This window comes from Equus przewalskii, chromosome 25 (assembly GCF_037783145.1).
Source record: "Equus przewalskii isolate Varuska chromosome 25, EquPr2, whole genome shotgun sequence".
In the NCBI taxonomy this organism is placed as follows: domain Eukaryota; kingdom Metazoa; phylum Chordata; class Mammalia; order Perissodactyla; family Equidae; genus Equus; species Equus przewalskii.
In genome coordinates this window covers 4,433,074-4,455,441 of record NC_091855.1, presented here as the reverse complement: position 1 = coordinate 4,455,441, position 22,368 = coordinate 4,433,074, and the positions used below count along the sequence as shown (strand labels likewise).

The following is a 22,368-nucleotide window of genomic DNA, read 5'->3' as shown; positions in this document are numbered from 1 at the left end:
GCTTCTTCAAAACTTTAAGGCAACAATTAAGTATTCCATTGTCATGGCTCAATTAAATGGTTTGGCCTGAGAAAATTGGGGATTGTAAAGTGAGGATGGAATGTGCTTTGATCCTCTTTCCAGGGTTATTGTTTCATTAATAAATGAACATGTCATTTGTCTCACCAGAGGGAGCTCATGCCCTCCAGGCTTTTTTCCCTTTTTTGTTCAGGTTTTATAAAGATGAATTTCCAGTGCTCTGAAATACCATGGATTAGTAGTTAAGCCTGACAGCACTTCGGGGAGCAGTGAGCTTAAAGTGCCTCACATAGGTCTCCAAAGCACTTGTTTACTAATAGAGCAAACCAGCGACCGTCTGCAGCTGCTGATATCGCATTACCATTTGGAAAGACAGTAGCGGAGATAACGAATCACACAGTTTTAATAATTACTCCTGCATTCCCGTTTTTTGTTTCCTGCATACTGTAAAGGCTGGATTTCTTCCAAATAAACAGATAAAAACAGTATGGAACTTTTATCTTTTAATGATAATGACAACACATCATGTTTCACTAAAAGTTTCCTGCTGAATTTTTTCTGATTTCTAGAGTTTCAATAAAATGTAATTATACTTTATAATTCCGCTCTTTTAATCTTCACTTCAAAAACTATTCACAGTGAGCAAGTTTGCAGGCACCAAGAGCAGGGGACAATCTGCCCGGACGCACCCATGTTGACTAGCTCCCGCGTTCTGTCTCAGGGTAAACCTGTCATTGAAATTGCATCCTGTACATTGAGCTGCTTTGCATTCAAATTAATGGCTAGTTTAATCTGAATGTAAAATAGCTCCATTTATGCCATCATTTAAAAAAAACGAAGTAAGGCATTTGGCAATGAATGGATGTTTAAGATATGATACATTTGCAACATATTTTTAATCCTAAATGGAACCTATATTAGGATGGGGATATTTTAATATCAATAGACAAGTCATAAAAGAAGCCCTTTTAAAAATCTGCATAGTAAATATGTGCTTTCGGGTCAAAACTACTCCATTGTACAGATACAGTACGGGGTTTAGTTCATATGGTTGGCGCTGGGCATTTTCCAGCAAATCTGTGTATTGTTACATTTCTATAGTCCAAGAATGGCAATTGATTTTTAAAACACATGCTGCAACTTTATTTGCTCAGTAATTACACGGACTTTATTTGGAGGTCAGTGAAAGAACAACTAAATAGGAAAATGAAGTCTTCCTTCCCTGTGCAATGAAACCATAAAAGTTGGCAGACAGAAAGGAATGCTCAACTTTTTCCCAGAGCTCTGAGTCTGGTTTCCACTGGTCCATGTTCCATTGGGTGATTAGAGAAAGCTTTTTTAAAGCCTTACTTCAGAATGATCTTAATTGGTGCAAGGTTGAGCCCTTTCTACGAGGGGAGGGAAAAGGTTGAATAGCCTTTTCAAGTCACATGAAAGTTTCTAGGATGAATGTACGATAATTAGATTAATAAGTAGCTTAATTTATCACAGCTGAGGATTTCAACAGCCACACATTAGAGCAAGAAAAAAAGATTAGAGTGATTCTAGTTGGTTAAAAAAAAAAAATTGTACTGAAACTTGATTAACCTTAAACACAAAGTGCCTTTCTTCCTCAGTCTAAATGTCTGAAGGGGGAGGGGCATGGAGTAGAAGGGGGAGAGGGGACCTGAAATAATCAGGAAAGTCTTATTTTATTCCTTTCTGTCTCCCGGTTAATGAACAGACTCAGGATTGCTTGAACCAACTTTTCCCTTTACTGTTTCTCATCCTTAAAATAATGGGTTGGGCATAAGCCCGTAGAATCTTAAATTGTGTTGCCCACACACGTCATAGGGCTACTTCTTTCCTGAGGTGCAATCTGTCATAAGCAGATTCTCTTGTCTCTGCTGGAAAAAAGAAAGAAGTAATGTGGCGGGAGGAGAATGGGATTCGGAGGAATCCTTAATTCCAGTTAGCATGTGGTGGGGACATTGAGGCTGAGATTGTTGGATGAAATTTCCAGGAGTTATCTCAGGGCTCTAAAGCCTGAATTTAGTCCCAGGCCTTCAAAAATCATAGGTTACTCGAACAAGGGACATTGATGAGTTCAGATGAGCACTATTCATTGATAGAATATGCAAAATCAAGACAATTATTACAAAAGCAAGAATAATTGACTTAGGGTTAAAACATCAGACAAGAACTAGCAGTCAAAAAACGTATGCATCAAATCAAATTGTTGTCCATTGGCAGTCATTGCATTCACATATGCACAATAAAATATTTTGATAAAAAGTGGGATTTGCTGGACCATCTGATGGTCATATCCTACAGGAGTGTGCTAACATCAGATTTGATTAACCTTAAACTTCCTGACTCCTTTCTGGCTACAAATGAAACGTCAGCACTGTGTGGAACAAAGCCGCTGGCATCAGCGTCAGTTTTGCAATGGAAGATCCTGGAGTGTGAATCTATGGCACCTGTCAACACTCAACAGTCATTGTGGCTGGGAGGCCAGCTAATGAGAACCCAGTGGTGGAGCTGTGTATGGGGCATCACCCGTGTGGCTGGATGAGAAAGGTGTGTGGCTGGATGTGGGCAGGCAGTTGTGACACCCTCCAACTGGAAGAGCACAATACGAAGCTAAAACACCAGACAACCTGGGTGACAGCACTACCTCTACCACAACAAAAACCGCTGCATTTTTCTTCAGTCTCCAAAGCTTACACAGAGGAGTTGAAAGAGGTGCGGGTTTGGTCCTTGTATATGGCCCCAGCTAAAACATTGGAAAGTTACCTGTGGCCCAGCCAGATCAACAAAGGCAATGCCAAGGGCACTGGTGCACCAGTCTGTGCGAGAAGTTCAGTAACTGGAGCCGGAGCCAGAGGTGAATCCGTTTCCACTGCAGGAGTCTTCACAAGTCTGCTCTTCTGCTGGGATGAAAGAGAAGCTTTAATTTTTTTTTAAAATCATATGACGAAAAATGACGTCACAGTATGGATAGGATATAGTTTCACATACTGAAATTTAAAACATTAATGTAATTATGGACTCTGAATAAACTTAGAAAACTAAGGCACATTTCAGCCTGCAGCCCGAACCTGAGAGCGTGCTTATGTCTAAAATGGACATCTCATTACTGGTTAACATTATTTAGTTAGAACGAGATATGACCTCTAATTGCTTTTAAATGATTAATTTGGTGTTTAAATAAGTGTCTTTTATTTAATAATGTTTTCTTCAACCAATTCACTTATGTCAATAAACTCTTTGTTTAACCTTCTTAAAGGAAACATTTTTCTCAGCTCAGAGGTGTTTAATGAGCTATCAAATAAATAGGTACAGGAAAATGTAATAAAATTAAGGGCTGCCCAAGATAGCAAGTGTGCCTTAATCTAGGAAGTGGGCACTATATGGCACGGCCCACTATGAATAGGACGTGTAGCGGTCCGGTCTGCCTCCTCCCATCGGTGTCCTGTCTATTCACGGCACAAACAACTTGCATTGTACAACCTGCCAAGACAGGAACACCCCAGACACAGTTAGAGGCATTTTCTTTTGATTGCTGGTTCTTTAAGTTTGGTAAAAACAATTATAAATCTTCTACTTGAGAATGGCTTGTCATTTGTAATAGGAAATTAAGGGAAAAGTGAAAATACATACAACATACAACATTAATATAAAATACTAATATCAAAATTAATATCAGAATGTCAACTGGTAACTTTTGCAGCGTAAGGGACATGAAAATGTATTATGGACAACTTGGTTTATCATTTTTCAGAAAATTTATTTTAAAATCTAGTTTTTCTAGATAGTTTACAGGATTAGACTAGATTTTGCTTTTGTGGTTATTAATAGAGTTAAAAGCTGTCAAATTTTGTTTAGCTTTCTATAGTGTGTGAAAAACAACTTAGAAACAACTATCAACATTATTTTAAAACTCAGATTTTTTTCTAATAGGATTAAATGGGTCACCAAAATTGCGCATTCTCAGAAGAGAAGCACACTGAGTGTGGCAGAGGCTGTCAGCCACCCCCTAAGAGGCACACCCCCTTCTTCCATCGCCGTGGACTTTTGCCCTTGGGCACACGCACAGCCTAAAAAACACAGATGACGTGTACAAGTCTCCTAGTGACTGCTGGCCTAGTTGAGGCTGGGGAAGCGATGCGTGCGACCTCCTGGTTGTCCGTAAAAGGCAACTTTTCTCTCAAATCAAAATAAAAGGAGCCCTTATCGGCTTCCTGGAACAGAGTGGCCATCCCAACTTCTATGTGAGAGAGCTATAAGCTTCTATTTTCTTTAAAGCTGCGTGTTTTCAGCTAAACCTACAGCCTAACCAATACACTAACTAAAAATAGACATAAAATAATTTCAAACTTACATACTGTATGTGCCACATTGAACTAGTCAATAAGTCTCTCTCACTCTCTGGAAGTAGCAGTTTCTACTTTTTACTTAGTCTTCCCTAAGATACACTCTTGACTGAGAATCATTCAAAAGCTTTCAGATGGCTCCTGGTCATCTTCTGAATTAAGGACAATCCCTCCCCAGACATTCGACACCCCACAGTTTTCCAGCCTCCGACACCCACCTTACCTTCCGCACACAGGTCTCCCTACCTTCTCTGGTCATACTGGAGAGTTGCACTTTGGGGGCCATGCCTGTCTTTCCTCTCTGCCTGTGCAAGTCTTATCCACCATGTTATTAAAACACAAAAAGAGTTACAGAAAAAAGCGAGGGCTTTGGCGTCAAATGGACCTGACTGGAAGCTGTGGGGTCTGCATGTGACACCTCGGACTTCCCCTCATAGCACTTCTCACTTAGCTTGTCGTTGCACATCTGATCACAGCCTGCCTCCCGCACTGGACCGTAAGCTCCACATGGGCAGGGATGATGTCTACTTGTCTCACCATTTTATCTTCAGGAGGAAGTGCCTGGCAATTGCTAGACAGAAAAGAAATATGTGTTGAGTGAATGAATAAACATCTCGGAATCTGTTTTCTCATCTATTAAATGAGGCTCATAACATCTAACTCATAGACTTGTTGCTAGAAGTAAGTGAGAAAATGAAGTGAGGTCAAGTGGTTCCAAATGACTGGCACATAGTACACACTCAATAAATGGGAGGCACTATTATGCAGTGATTCACAGCACGGACGTTGGAGTTAGACCTACGTGGGTATGGCTTTAGCCAGGTACTTGTGGTATGACATTGGGCAAATTACTGATCTTTTCTAGTCCTCCATTCTTCTATAAAGCTGATATAATAAAATTTACCTGGTATTGTTGAATGTATTAAATTTGATCATCTACACGCTTACTACCACAGTATGTGTTACCTAATAGACATTCAGTAATGGCATCTATTGCTATTTATGAATCACCTAATCATTCATTTATTCATTCAACAGATTTTTGTTGACTGCATACTACACACCAGGCACTGGGCTTTGTGCTGGGAATACCACAGGGAACAAGTCAGAGTGGCCCATGTGGCCCACCTCAGGAAATCTACAGCCTGGTGAAGTAGACCACTAAATAAATAAACATGCCGGTAAATATAGAGGTACTGATTGTGAGCAACTGCTAAGGAAGAAAAGGACAGTGTCGTGAGAAAGAGCAACACAGGGCAGGGATTCCCAGCAGCGGCTATGCCTCATGATCCAGCACTAACGGTAAGAGGTCTTTGGAACCTGTCCTTGCCCTCCCCATTCTCTCCCACTTACACGATCTTTCGCCTTCATTCAAACCCTGTACCATGTTACACTTTTATAATATTTGTTTTGATCTTTTACTTGTTTATTTTTACTCGTAAGAAAAGCTAATATTGACAGCTATTATTAGCTATTCTTACAAGTCTAATTTAAGCCCTTGTCTAATCCTTGCCATCTGGATTATAAATTTCTTGAAAGTAAGGTCTATGTCTTACCTGCCTCTGGTGAACCTGTAGGATCTAGCAGAGTTCCTGGCACAAACTAAGGGCTCCAGGAATATTTTCAGAATAGAAATAAGTTGTACTCTCTTCTTTGACTTCCGAATATGAAAAATTTACGCTAGTTCAAACAACTCTCTCTAATCTTCACGTTAGGCTGTTTCTTTAGTTACTGAATTTTTATACTTCGATTTCTTTCACACATTAGAGATGATGAATAAGTCAGAGGCAAGTTACAATAGCCAGAATTTTTATCGTGAAAAAAGATTTAACATCCTATGGCAAGAGGGATATTCTTGGAAGAATCTTGGACTGAGATCCCTTGACCAACATCTGAAGACATTCTGTTTTCTGCAGTATTTGAAAGTACCTTCCCAATAGAAAATTCTGCTGGGGCTTGTCCCATGATCTTGTCAAAAAGAATAGTCATCATTACTTAAAACAGAAAGCATTCTAATGGTTCTTTTGGACAGCATAATCCCTTTACTGAAAGAAAAACGTTTACGTTACACCCAGGTTGAAAGTAAATATCCAGTAAAGAATATTTATCAGCTCATGTAACTGTAAAATCCAGAGCCTGGGATGCTTTAGATGAGACTTGATCCAATGCCTCAAGGATACCCAAAAGACCTGGGCTCTTTCCATCTCTCCGTGTCAGCTTCATCCTAAGGCTGGCTCCATTCCTAGTCCCAAGACGGCTGCTCACAGCTTCTGGGGCCATATGCTTTCTTGTTTGTGTCAGAGAGAGCAACTTTGTTCCAGCATTTGCAGAAACCCCCCTATAATCACTGCGTGGTCTGCTCAGTTCACACGCCAACTCCTACTTCGATTGCTGCAGTCAAGAGGATGGAATTGGCTTGGCCTAGTCTACCCGGACTGCAAGGCAGTAGGTCAGCTTCCACAAAGTCACATGAATCCCAAAAGGAAACTGGAGACTACCGGGAAGAGGGAAGGGCAAACGGATGCTGGCAAGGCATCTAACAAATGTTGACTTTGGAAGGTCTTTGTCAGTCTTGGCCTATGAAACTCGCCTACACAGGAGGATGGGACCACTCATTCATATCAGTATGAGGAAAAGCAAAAGGCATGGACTTTTTCTCTCTCTTCTGAAAGTGGCATCACTCTCTGGAAACCAAATGAGTTTTGCTTTTGTATTTGTTCTGCTCAGGGGGAAGTCCTATATAGTCAGCACTATATTATGGTCTGATATAGTTAGCACTTAAAAAAAATTATTCCTATTCAAAATTTTTGAAGTCATTATGGATAAGTGAAGGCCAAGTAACCATATATACTCTGTCTTATATTATTAAATTTACTAGTAGAAATGTTGACATTTTACTTCCTTTTCAAGGAAAAATAACTTGAGAGAAACTTAGAGGGAAGACTTTCACTCGTCTCCACTTATTCTGATCAAGTGAAAGCAGCTGGAGGATCCACGGGATACCGCCTATTATCTTTTCTCTCTTTTCCTCTTTCTCTGCCTCTCCCAACCCCTACCCAAGTCTGTCTGTCTTTCCCTCTCTTTTGCTCTAGCTCTCTCTCTCTCACACATACACACACGCACGCACACACACTCTTTTCCTTCTTTCTTTCTCTGTTCTTTCTCTCCATTTCCTCTTCCTCTATCCCTTTTCATCCTTCCTTCCCTCACTGGAATTCTATTTACTCTCTGTCTTCTCATTTTTCTCTCTCTTTTCTGTTGTATTTTCACTCCTCCTCTCTCTCCAAATGGGTCCTAAGAGATGGATTAATTTAATAGGAGAAAAACAGCTCTTTTTTTCTTCACAATGTCATGGAAACAACTGTGGAACTGGTGGCAACGATTTAGGGTTGTCTTGGGGAGAGCTACTCCCACTTTTCTGTGGCCTCCAAACTGCATCAGAGGACAAAGTCTCAGCCATCTGGTGAGAAATGCGGTAGTTTCACCAAAATGCTCTGCATGAGCCTTTAAAGGAGAGAAATTCCAATCTGTTTGCTGGTGAGCTCTACAGTCTAACTCTTAGCTCCTAATCCTCCCACCACCCTTGAGAGCTAAGAAGGCAGCTTAGTTTTCCCACCCCCATTTCAGAATCTTGAAGGACCCGCAAGCACAGTACTAACAGTGTGACAGAATGACCAGATTTTTAGGCTTGGGGTATTATTGTCTTTACTTCTGGCTGATTTTTCAACTCTGACATTCCTCCGAGTAGCATGAAATCTCTTTTCTAAATATCTTTATCCATTAACCATTAGCATTATCAAGAAGAACAGCTCACAAACAGGGGACAGCGACATTAAAGTCAAGTAAAATGTAGTAACTCTTGCTTATAAAATTAAAGCCTTATGCTTTGGGATCAGCCTAAGCCAAATATAGTCCTCAATAAATAAGGGAAATTCATTGCGTGTTTCTTTAGGGAACCTGATACCATAAAAAAGTTTTGATTGACAGTTTTAAAATAGCTACTTGTAGTCACAAAATACCCTTGTTTAGGGGATAGCTCTGAGAAGACTAATATGAAAGCAAGATATATAGCATGAAAGTTTTGACCAACATTTTCTAAATAGAGGTACAATTGCTAAAGGTAAAGTAAAAAAATTCTGTGCCTGAAGAAGTAATTCAAAACCCAGAGCTCGCTTATAAAAGATGGAAGACTAATGAAGCTTTACGTTGCTTTTATAGCTAATTTTAAGGGTTACTCTCATGATGACAGACAAATACATTATTTTCCAGGGGTGAAGGATTTGTGTATAACCATCATTTAATTTCCGTTAAGGTTTTTGTGATTCTGCACATCCATCGTCGTTTACAGACATTTATATTAACGGAGCTCAGTCAACATTCAGCAAACCTGTATAGAGTGCCTGCTTGGTTCATAACATGCTGTGTTTCTGGCATGGCGCCTGCAGAGTTCCTGTTCTCCAGGATCTCAGTCTCGTGAGGAAATAGACATTTACTTAAATAATTAAATTATGGTAAGGTAATCTCTCTACCATAGGCATGTGCAGTGCACAATGGGAATACAAAAAGGGAATTAAGGTTCTGTAATGGAGTCTGGAAGACTTCACAGAGGAGGTAGCTTTTGAGATGGAACCTGAGGAACGAGTAAGAACGAAAAGAAGTGAAGAGGGTAGCTGTTCCAGGCAGAGAGAATATCACGTGCCAAGACATGGAGGTATGATGCAATTTGGCCTGCTTAAGAAAACACAAGTAGTTTATTATTGCTGGAACATAAAATATGAGGGTAGCATAGAGGATGAGGTGTGATCAGGAATCTGTGGACAAATCACAAAATTCATTTTATGCCATGCTAAAGAATGTCTTAAGAATGTCAATTTTATTCCATAGACCATAGAGATTAATTGAAGAATTTCAAGTAACATTATCAGCTTTTTATTTAGAAAGTGTACAGAATAAATTGGGAGGGGACACACCTAGAGGCAGAAAGGACAGTCACCAAGTGCTGTGATAGTTACAAGAGATATGAATAACAGAGGACTGAGGCTGGAAAAGAGGAGAAAGATAAACGATATATTTAGGAAACAGAATCAACAGTAGCTACTGATTGATTAGATGTGAGTAGAAGGGAAAGAGAAAATTCTTAAATGACTGTCAGGTTTTTTGCTTGGGCCATGGAGATGATAGATGTGGGTGCCACTCATTATAATAAAAAAAAAATGGTAGAAGCAGCAAGTGTCTGGAGGTAGGTAGTAATTTGGGGCCATTTGCAGCTTGATGTCCTTTTGAGATATCTGAATGGTGAAGTCTGGTTGGCTAGAATCTCCTTTCTACACTCAAAAAGCAGTCTGAACTAGAGATAACATTGAAGCTATGAATGTGAATGTTTGCAGAAAGAGGAATGTTGACAGCCAGAGGAAGTGTTTACAGTAGAAGAGGAGAAGACCGAGGATGGAAACTTGGAGCACTCTGCCAGTTAAAAGTCAGGAAGAGGAACGACCATACAAAGAAGCCCAAAGAAATTTGCTCAATGAATTAGGAAGAAAACCAAGAGAGAGCGTTGTCATGGAAAACCAGAAAAGACAAATATTTTATTTACATCCTTGCATTGTTTCACATTCTCAGTAAGCACGTATTTCTTTTGTCACATGAAAAATATTACATAAAAAGATTTTAAAAAGCATGAGAAACTCAGCAACAAAAAGACAAACAACCCAATTAAAAAATGGGCAAATGACTTGAATATATATTTCCCAAAAAAAAAGACATACAAGTGGCTGATAAATACATGAAAAGATGCTTGACATCATTGGACGTTAGAGAGATACAAATCAAACATGCAATAAGATACCATTTTGCACCCACTAGAATGGCCATATTTGAAACAAAACAAAAAAACAGAAAATAACAAGTGTTGGCAATGATGTGCAGAAATTGGAGCCTTTATATATGACTGGTGGGCATATAAAATGGTGCAGCTACTGTGAAAAACATTTGGCAGTTCCTCAATAAGTTAAATATAGTATTAACACATGACTCAGTAATTCCGCTCCTAGAAATATACCCCAAAGAATTGAAAACAGGTGCTCAAACAAGAGCTTATGCATGAATGTTCATAGCAGCTCTATTCAACAGTAGCCAAAAGGCAGAAACAACTCAAATGTCCATCAACAGATGAATGGATGAACAAAATGTGGTATAGTCATACAATGGAATATTATACAGCTATAAAAAGGATGAAGAATTTATATATGCTACAACATGATGGGCTTTGAAAACATTTCGCTAAGTGAAAGAAGGCAGTCACAAAAGGTCATATATTGTATTATCGGCAATAAGCAGAAGAGAAAATTCCCTAAAGATTAGCGGTTGCCAGGAGCTATTGGAGAATGAGGACTGGGAAGTACTACTTAATGGGTATGGGGTTTCCCTCTGTGGTGATGAGAAAGTTCTGAAACCAGATAGTAGTGATGGTTGTACAACATCATGAAAGGGTCTTTTTATTTTGGTTTGATTTGGTTTGGGGGTGTGTGCGTGTGTGTCTTAAGATGAAAATAGTTTGAATACATTTATTTGCTGAAAGAAGGAACTGCTATAAAGGAGAGAGGATGAAGATATAGGAAAAGAGGTAACTGACAGAACTTAATCCTCCAGGAAGCAGGACACAAGTGTGGGTGGAAGCCTCAGCTTTGTAAGGAAAATGATACCTCATCTTCAGAAAAAGGAAGATGGTTGCCCTTGAAGACACATCTGTGGGTAAGAGACCAGAGGTTGAAGGAGTTTGCTCCTGAGGGCCTCTATCAGAGATTCTGAGAGTTGGAAGACACCTCATACACCATCAGGTAAAGTTACTCTCAATCCTAACTGCACACTAAAATCATCTGGGGGATCTCTTTTAGAAAATACTGATGCTTGGACTTATACCTAGAGATTCTGATTTAATTGGTCGGGAGATTATTTTTCAAAAGCTCTTTAGATGATTCTAATGTGCAGCTAGGACTCAAAACCTTTGATCTAGTCATTAGTTAAGTTTACGTAAAACTTGTGCCTCTTCCTCATCCTTGTTGATATTTTCTTCTTTGGGATAGATTTGAAGTGACATGGTGCCTTTTTTAACTATCAAGGGGTACCTTTAGGGGACTAATAAAGTCCTAGACATGGGACCACATATAGCATAAGGCTAGTTGCCTCACCCTGGCCACAGACACCTCCTGATCCTGTCCAGCAATTTGGAATCCCATTTCAATTGCAAGAAGCGATATGTTAATAAATAATAATAATAATGATAAAGTATGAGTTACAGAGAATTTACTATAAGCGATGTATGATGCTAAGCATTTTGTTTGCATTATCTTAGTTTAATCCCACAACTATCCAATGTGGTAAATATGACTTTTATTCCTACTTTACAAAACATGTGTTACACTGGTGAAGAATTTGCTCAAGATCACAAAGTTATATGCTGGCAAAGGCAGTCCTGCCTGACATGAGAACACAAGTCATTAAATACTATATTAGATAATCTAACATTAACTTTGCACATGAGGCATGGCTCAGGCCAGTTGCATTTTCAATACCAGTTTAGACCCTTTTAAAATATGAAATTGCATCCCTATTTTACATGTCTGACTTTTAAAATATTCCCTTATATTCAAAAATCAAGGTTTGAGTTACTCCACCTTGGGTTGTTTTAGATGAAAACAGTTACAGATTAGAGAGGTTTTATGCTGTGCATCTGTAACATTCATGTCACCTCTTATGTCTAATAAGAGAGGGCATGTGGTAGAATGATTTAAAACATGGGCTTTGGAGGCAGATAGACTGGCATTGAACCCCAGCTCCAGGCCAATATATACAAATTATATGACCTTGAATACCTGCAAATCCTCAATTTTCTCAATTGTAAGATGAGAATAATTATACCTAATGGTGCAGTGTTGATGAGAGGAGAAAATGATATGTCTATGAAAGCAGCTTAGTACAGTGCCTAATATATTGTAAAAAATAATAATAAATGGAGATTCTCCTTAGCAACTGAGGGACCACAGTGCAGCCAGACTCCCAGGAGCAACGAGTTGAATAGGGGAGTGATGTCAGCATCATGGCAGAGTGAGCTGTTCCCTTAGTCTCTCCCCCTACAAGTTATACCCAAATGGACATTCATTAACCAACAAAGGATTCCCTACAAAGCACACCAGGATGTCTGACAGATCCACATAGCCATATATCTGAAGGTGAGGGTACTGGCCCCAGGAAGCAGTAGAAGGAGGTGAGAAGTCCCCCCCCCCCCCGCCCCGCCCCAGCAGCAATCTAGGCCACAGGTCCCCATGCAGCAGCAGCTGGTGTATGAATGTAAGAGGAGGCAGGGGAGCAAGCAAGCCTGCACATGAATGCTTTCACTTTCACAGTGGCAACCCAGCCCATGGGAATGCTCTACACCAAGTGGCATGGCTCAGCCACCACGTGGAGCCCCACCAAGGGAAGAAGCCCAGGCTAATTGTCCATGAGTGCAGTGCGGGCCCAGGTGTGCACAAAAGAAAGTACCCTTACCCCCTGACCTAGCACACCAGCTTGGTTGGTCCTCCTCCACACCAGAGCACCTGTGCATGTGTGTGTGATCTGTCAAGAGGCTGCAGCCAGGAGGCAAATGCAGACAAGCCCTATCAGCACAACTTCCAACAGATGTGACAGGTTCAGAAAACATAACTCCAGCCCCACCAAACCCCAGTGATGGCAGGTGGAATCTGTGTCACTACACACCAGCAAAGGATCACTTCATTAAACACCATGAAGAACTACACTAACACTCTAGAGCAGAAGGAAAATGACAAGTATCCAGAAATCAATCCTGAAGTCACATAAATTTGCAATGTAAGTGATAAAGAATTGAAAATAGTTGTCATAAAGAAACTCAATGAGTTACAAGAAAACTCAGAAAGACAGCTCAATGAACTCAGGAATAAAATTAATGAGCACAAGGGATTCTTCACAACAGAGATTGAAACTCTAAAAAAACCAAACAGAAATGCTGGAGATGAAGAGCACAATGAATGAGATTTAAAAAAACAATCTAGAAATGTTAGAAAACATAGCTGACATTATGGAGGACAGAATTAGTAATTTAGAGGACAGAAATATAGAAATGTTTCAGGTGAAGAAGACAGAACTAAGACATTAAGAAAATGAAGAAATTCTTCAGAAATATCTGACTCATTTAGGAAATGCAACCTAAGGATTATAGGTATTCCAGAGGGAGAGGGGGGGAGAAAGGAGCAGAGAGCTTGTTCAAAGAAATAATACCCAAGAACTTCCCACACCTCGGGAAAGAACTGGTGTTACAAATATATACAGCCAATAAAACTCCTAATTACATCAGTGAGAAAAGACCTTCCCCAAGGCATATAATAGTAAAACGGGCAAAAGTCAATGACAAATAAAAAGTATTAAGGGCAGCAAGGCAGAAGAGAATAATCTACAAAGGAACCCCTATCAGGCTTTTAGCAGATTTCTTAGCAGAAACCTTACAGGCTAGGAGAGATGGAATGATAAATTCAAAATACTGAAAGACAAAAACCTCCAGCCAAGAATACTCTATCCAGAAAAATTACCCTTTAGATATGATGGAGAAATAAAAACTTTCCCAGATAAACAAAAGCTGAGTGAGAGGCTAGCCTTGTGGCAGAGTGGTTGGGTTTGTGTGCTCCACTTCAGCGGCCCAGGGTTTCGCTGGTTCAGATCCTGGGTGAGGACATGGCACTGCTCATCAAGCCATGCTGAGGCAGCATCCTGCATGCCACAACTGGAAGGACCCACAAATAAAAATATACAACTATGTACTGGGGGGTTTGGGGGAGAAAAAGAAAAAGAAAATCTTAAAAAAAAAGCTGAGTGAGTTCCTCACCACTAGATCTCCCTTACAAAAAGTGATTAAGGATGCCCTCATACCTGAAACAAAAAGGCAAAGTTCTACAAAGGCTTGAGCAAGGGGATAAATAGATAGACAAAATCAGAAAATTGCAGTTCTCTATCAGAACAGATTAGCAAACAATTATAACATAAAAGATAAAGGGAATGAAAGCATAAAAAATAACTATAAACACTGTTTTAATCACAAATTCACAACACAAAACAGAATAATTTGTGACAACAATAACTTAGAAGAGGAAGAGGAAAGGGATGGAACCTGCTTAGGCTAATGGAGATAAGAGGCTATCAGAAAATCAGAAAATGTAATATCTCATCTACAAGATATTTTATACAAACCTCATGATAACCATCAACCAAAAAATCAAAGCAGAGTCACAAATCATAAATAAAGAGAAAACTGAGAAAACTATTACAGAAAACCACCAAACTGAAATTTCAGTCAGAAATACAAATGGAGAAAAACAAAGGAAATACAGATCAACCAGAAAACAATAGATAAAATGGCAGTATTAAGCCCTCATATATCAATAATCACTCTAAATGTAAATCAATTGAATTCTCCAATCAAAATAGACAGATGGATTATAAAACAAGACCCAAAAATATGCTACCTCCAAGAAACACATCTCAGCTCTAAGGGCAAATATAAGCTCAGAGTGAAGGGATGAAAGATGATACTCCAAGCAAATGGCAAGCAAAAGAAAGCAGGTGTTGCCATACTTACATCAGACAAAGCAGACTTAAAGATAAAAAAAGGCAGTGAGAGACAAAGAGAACACTATATAGTGATTAAAAGGACATTCTACCCAGAAGACATAACACTTATGAATATATATGCATCTAACACAGGAACACCAAAGTAAATAAAGCAACTATTAACAGTTCTAAAGGGAAAAATTAACTACAATACAATAATAGTAGGGGACCTCAACACCCCACTTACATCAATGGCTAGATCATCCAGACAGAAAGCCAACAAGGAACAGTGGACTTAAAAGAAAAACTAGACCAGATGGATTTAATAGATATATAGAGAACACTCCATCCAAAAACAGCAGAATACACATTCTTCTCAAGTGTTCATGGAATATTCTCGAAGATAGACCATATGTTGGGAAAGAAGGCAAGCCTCAATAAATTTAAGAAGGTTGAAATCTTATCAAGCATCATTTCTGACCACGAAGCTCTGAAACTAGAAATCAACTACAAGAAAAAAGCTAGGAAAGTCACAAACATGTGGTGACTAAACAACATGCTACTGAACAACAATTGAGTCAATGAAGAAATCAAAAGAGAAATCAAAAAATACCTAGAGACAAGTGAAAATGAAAATACATCACACCAACTCTTAGGGGATGCAACAAAAGCAGTTCTAAAAGGGAAATTCATAGCAATACAGGCCCATCTCAACAAACAAGAAAAATCTCACGTAAGTAATCTTAAACTACGCCTAACAGAATTAGAAAAAGAAGAATAAATGAAGCTCAAAGTCAGCAGAAGGAGGGAAATAATAAAAATTAGAGCAGAAATAAATGAAATAGAGACAAAAAAACAGTAGAAGTGATTAATGAAACTAAAAGCTGGTTCTTTGAGAAGATAAGCAAAATTGACAAACATATAAACTACAATCAGATATCACCTTACACCTGTTAGAATGACTATAATCACCAAGACAAAAAATAACAAATGTTGTAGAGAAAAGGGAACCCTCATACACTGCTTGTGGGAATGCAAACTGATGCAGCCACTATGGAAAACAGTACGGAAATTTCTCAAAAAATTAAAAATAGAAATAGAATATAATCCAGTTATCCCACTACTGAGTATTTACCCAAAGAACTTGAAATCAACAGTTCAAAGAGATTTACACCCGCTATGTTCATTGCAGCATTATTCACAATAGCCAAGACATGGAAGCAACCCAAGTTCCCATGAATTGATGAATGGATAAAGAAGACAGGGTATATATATACAAGGGAATACTACCCAGCCATTAAAAAGGCAAAATCGTCCCATTCTCAACAAGATGGATGGACCTTGAGGGTATGATGTTAAGCGCAATAAGCCAGGTGGAGAAAGACAAACACCACATGATTTCACTCATATGTGAAAGATAAACAAACACATGGTTAAAGAGAACAGATTAGTGATTACCAGAGGAGAAGTGGGTTGGGGGGTGGACAAAACTGGTAAAGGGGAGCATATATATGGCAGTAGATAAAAATTAAGACTAGTGGTGGTGAGCACAATGCAGTCTATACAGAAACTGATAGATAATAATGTACACCTGAAATCATACAATCTTATAAACCATTACGACTACAATAAAATATTTGAAAATAAATAAATAAATGCTAATGAGTCTTTTTAATTATTTAACTCATCATCATCATCATCAAGGTTCATCAGCAACACCATGATAGTCAAGGAGTTGCGTTGCCTGTTTCACAGCTATTTGTGGCTTTCTAGATCACTGCTATCCAATAGCGTTTTCTGCAGTGATGGAAATGTTCTATAATATGTGCTTTCCAATATAGTAGCCACTAGTCACATGTCACACAGACTACTGAGTACCTGAAATTTGATTAGCTGGACCATGGATCTAAATATTTTATTTTTTTATGTTCTGTTAAAGTTAAATTTCAACAGCCACATGTAGCTTGCAGCTACCTTACTGGACAATGCTGTTCTAGCCTAAAGCCCTTGGACTACACCTGAGCTAAAGTTGCTATTTAAAGTTCAATGGAACAGATTCACAAGGGTTTTTTGTAACTTCTTCAGAGATGTCACTAATATCCTATTGGGGTCAAAAATCTCGGCAAGGGCTTTACTTCCCAGAGATTGTCATTATGATGAATAGCATATGTTTGTCCTCATAACCAGGATATTAGAGTCAATCTATGTACCCACTGACTCATTACATTAAAAAAACTTGAATTTTATGACCAGATGCATTTTCAGAGGATCAAGGCCAACTGTCTACTGAAAATATAGAGAAATCATTGTGGGCTTTTCTTTTTTTCTTTTTTTCTGAGGAAGATTAGCCCCGAGCTAACATCTGAGCCAATCTTCCTCCACTTTATATGTGGGTCGCCACCATAGTATGGCTGACAAGTGGTGTATGTCCACAGTGGGGATCTGAACCCACGATCCCGCCCCCGAATCAGAGCATGCTGAACTTAAGCACTATGCCACGGGGCCAGCCACAATTTGGGCTTTTCTTGATCAGGTTCTTCCTAGTGGGGAAGAAATTGCCAAAAGTCCAGTGAAAAAAATAAACCACCTCTGATAATTTTTTAAATCTGATTTTTAAAAATTATAAAGACTTTTTAAATAAACTTCCAAAAATACTTTCAATGTATAGGAAAGTGATGAGAAAGAAAGGCTAACACAGGCAGAGGACGTGGAAGCTCCCTTTACGATCTGGTTGCATGGGCGGAGGCAGCCACAGTGCACGTGCTCAACAAGGAAGGCGGCACGAGGCCTCTGGCGGTGACTCAGGGACCTAACTGGATATCCCCGAGGAGAAAGCGCGGCCAGGTCACACAGTATGAAGAGACGAAATAAAAACTATGGAAGAGATATAAACAGTAAAAGAAAAAAATGTTTCAATTTATAGAATACAGAGTAAATCTGTAGCCCCGCCAGAGAAAGTGAAAGACAATTATGAAAGAAATTTTTTAGTAAGAAAATCTTTCAAAAGGTATCAATCACATGACTCACAAATATAATGATATAAAAAGCATTATTCTCCATCAATAAACTTTGGTACATCCATCTAATGAAGTACTATGGAAAGGAGTGAGGAATATCTTTATAAAGGCCCACTCCCGTGGATTGATCTCCAGGACGTATTATGTTTTCTTTTTAAGCCAGGTGGAGAAAGTTACATATTTATAACTAAATATAAATACATGTGTTCTCTAAGTGGAGAATTCATAGTATGGTTGTATTTCTCAAACAAAGGGTGTGTGTGTGTATAATCTGAATATAGTAATAAAGCAAACAATGGAAGGATAAACCACAAAATTATTTAAATGGTTATCTACTAGCAGAGAGAAGGAAAAGGATGGAGGTAAAAGAAAATAATAAGTAATCTTCTTTTAATACCTTGTTTTGTAGCTATATCTTGGGAAACATACAATAGATAACATACAATAATATACAATACAAAACATGCAATAAATACATAAAATTTTAACTTAAAAGCAACTTTTAAAAATAAAAAGTAGCAAAATAAATGAATTTAAATGCATATCTAGTTTTTAGTAAGACAAAAAGAATAGCAAAAAAGAATTTTGCACTCTCTACAATACTCATATTATGAGCAGCAGCTTTGGTACTATTACTCTGTGTAATATAAAATAAAGAAAATGGGAAAAGTTTTGATAACCTAATTCTATCATCTGTGGTGTCCTTGAGAATATGAATTCTTAGTGAGAGAAAAAGGAGATATAAGATAGAAGAGTTTAAGTAACAAAACATAGTTCTGAATTTGAATTAGAAATATCAGTATGAACTCACGGGATATCTTACCTTTAAAAAAAAATCCTGACTCTATCCACTGAAAAGGATTAGAATAGCCTTATGATAATAATACGTATCCTTAGTGTTTAGATAGTAGACTTGAAATTCTCCTTTCCCTTAAGGAGAATTTCATAGGAAAATGGCTGGTTTTAAATCTGAGGCAGAAAATGTACAAGATTAGCCTGGAATATCTTGTCATCCTACCAGATACCAAAGAAAATATCAAAGACTGTTAAGGGCATGTCAGAAAAAGCCAGAAGCCAGCTCAAAGACGTTCCCTCTCGCCAAGGATGGAATAATTTGAGCATTGATAAGGATATGGTTTGAAGTCCATCGAATGTGTTCAAATTCATGAATTCATAATGGTACTGAAACAAACTAATTGGTTACTATTAGAAGATGCCGGTCAACCAAATTCATTATTTGAAAACTGGTGAATAAAGAAGAAGAAATAAATACTTGTTCTGCCTTTCCTATATGTGTTATACTACTGGTTAACCAAATAGTATATGAAGAGAATTTCTGATTTGGAAGTATTCCAGCTAATAAACAAAGAAGGAACAATAGAATTGAATATGGCCATTTTGCAATCCCTAGTGAATTCATGGATCTAGGCGTTGAGCATCAATGATTGGTAACATCAGAGAGAGGGACAACCAGACATTATGTGCCTCCTGATGAAAAACAAGTATCCACTTATGAAGCAGCCTAGTCAAAAATTTCAAACCTAAATCTGATCAAGTCTTTAGATGCAACTATTAATTTATAGAAAAACAGTCAAAGATGGAAACAAATTAAACTACACCATGGGGATGCAATCAATAAAAAACAATTCAAAGAACCTAGCTTCTTCAAAAATTAATTACAAAAGGAAATGAGAGAGAGGCGTATGCCTGGGGAAATCTATAGATTAAAAGAGGCTTAAAAGGTGTATTACCAAGTGTGACGGTTAATTTTATGTGTCAACTTGCCTAGGCCGTGGTACCCAGATATTTGGTCTAGATGTTGCTGTGAAGGGATTTTTAGATGAGATTAACTTTTAAATCAGTAGACTTTGAATAAAGCAGATCATTCTCCATAATGTACTTATGTGGATATGTATATAAACCTCAACAAAAAGTTGAAAATGGTGCATTAAAAATCAAAAACAGAAAACTTTAAAACCTATTAGATATTTTTGTTTTATAGACCATGAGGTGAGAGGTACTCTCATAAATGGCTGGTAGAAATTCAAAATGGTGCAACCTTTATGGAGGGAATTTGGCAAACCCGGTGAAATTACAAACTCATTTACCCTTTGACTCAGTGATCTCAATTTTGGAAATGTATCCTAAAAATATGCCTGCCTACCGAATTCACATATATTTAAGGTGACTTGTTGCAGCATTGTTTATAATAGCAGAATATGGGGAAGAACCCACATATTCATCTCTCTCTCTAGACAGGAAAACAGAGGAGAGTAAAACAGGAAGAGAGAAATTAAGTAGCTGTTTAAGTACCTATTGATAAATATGTGGGTTGTTCCCAATATTCTGCTAGTATTTTTCTTAAAGTTTTCTGTTTCTGATTTTTAATAGACCATTTTAAACTTTTTATTGAAGTTTAATTGTATATCCACATGATAAGTACACAGTTTGATAAACCCTGACACCCAGGCACAAGGAGACTTGTACAGGATGCCCTGAAACATCATTTCTATTAAGAAGAGGGAAATTAGGGGCTGGCCTGGTGGCGCAGCGGTTAAGTGCACACGTTCTGCTTCAGGGGCCCAGGGTTCGCCGGTTCGGATCCCCGGTACAGACATGGCGCTGCTTGACAAGCCATGCTGTGGTAGGCATCCCACATATAAAGTAGAGGAAGATGGGCATGGATGTTAGCTCAGGGCCAGTCTTCCTCAGTGAAAAGAGGATTGGCAGCAGATGTTAGCTCAGGGCTAATCTTCCTCAAAAAAAAAAAAAAAAAAACAAAAGAAGATGGAAATTAGAAGCAACCTAAATTGTCAGGCAGTAGGGGAGTGATTAAATAAAATGTGATATGTGGAATACTCATACAGTTGATGACTATGTAGCAGTTAAAAATGAACTATATTAATTCACTGAAGAAATGTATATTGAGTGCCCACTATATGCCAAATGTTGTTTAGGTTCTGGGGATTCAGCAATGAGCAGGACAAAGACCCTGCACTCAGGGAGTTTACAACTCTCTACCAGCACAGACAGAAGGTAGAAATGTCATGTGGAGGGAAAACATATCCTATGAAATGCGAAATGTGGAAATTCTTAAATTATCCATTTAACTATCCTACATATTACTCTTGTGTACACATATGTAAACCTACTCTTCTACGGCCTTAGTGAACACATGCAGAAATCACAATAGGGTTGCTTCTGGGAAGGGAAAGAAGGTGATAGCACTGAGGGTGCGGATCAAAGGGAACTTCAACTTTATCCCTAACTTCTCTTTCGTATTAGAAAAAAGATAAGCCAAGGTATCATAGTATTAACAGTGGTCATTTCTGGGTATTGGAAACACCAGTGTTTGTTATATTAATCTCTGTACTTTATTACTTCTCAAAACTAAAGAACCTGTGACAAAGGAGGTTAGGGTTTCAAGGGAAAGAAGGTACAATTTATAGAGAAATTCCGAGAGGAGTTTGGTTCAATCTAGAAATAAGAGGGATGCCTCTTCCTCTGAGCCAGAAGGGCAAGAGAAATGATGGATGAAGGAAATAGAAAAGATTGAGGAAAGAAACAGGAAGTTAAAGGAGGTTACAGAAGGCCTTGAACTTCTCAGTAAAGCAAAAGGCAAGATCATCTTTGGAGGTCAAGGGGAAGGGAAGATCTTGCAGCGAGTTCCAAAAAGAATGTAAAAAGGTTATAACAACTAATGTAGGAAACTCATTAGTGAATTTCCAAGAGATTAATAAAAAGGAATACAGAGCATCAATAAGAACCAAGTGGGTTTGGTAGCATGAATTTTCAATGAACTGAATCAGAGTGGTTTCATGTTTTTCTCCAGCAAAACCTGATAGACTAGAGAAAGGGAGAAATTAATTGGGAGTGGTGACCACGATTTGGGAATGACTTGGTGGGCACTTGGTAGAAATGTAAGGTGGTGAAGTATATTAGAATGATAATTAAAGCATCTTTAAAGTTCTCATCTTGAGGGTCAGACTGGACAAAGGAAAAAATGGAGCTGGAAAAAGCTTTGGCTCTCTTGGATTAGGGGTTGGCAAGGGCACAGCATACACACTAACAATTCTGTCCCAAGGCCTCACTAATGGATCCTGGCACCCTCTCTTACCAAAGCCAGAGGTGAGCTCAGAACCCTCCTCAGTTCAGTACTCCAGGGATCCAGTCCCAATCCCTTAGAGTGGACACACAATGTGAAACTTCCTGGACGTACCTACACCAGACAGAGATCTCCTTCAAGACAATCAGCATGTCATATTAATCTTTGAATCTCCAAGTGCTGTACCTGGCACGTGATAAGCTCTCAATAAATAACTGTGGAAAGAAGGAAGGGAAGGGAGGGAGGGAGAAAAGAA

The 22,368-nt window shown here is 38.5% G+C and overlaps 1 long non-coding RNA gene across 1 annotated transcript in view; it reads right to left on the bottom strand.

Moving 5' to 3' along the window:
* Positions 1-4,805: 4,805 nt before the first annotated feature.
* LOC103561783 (uncharacterized) overlaps positions 4,806-22,368 on the bottom strand; it is a 114,383-nt gene continuing 96,820 nt past the window's right edge. Inside the window, exon 3 of the long non-coding RNA XR_011532881.1 lies at positions 4,806-4,944. This is a non-coding gene — a long non-coding RNA (uncharacterized lncRNA). The remainder of the gene's footprint in view (positions 4,945-22,368) is intronic.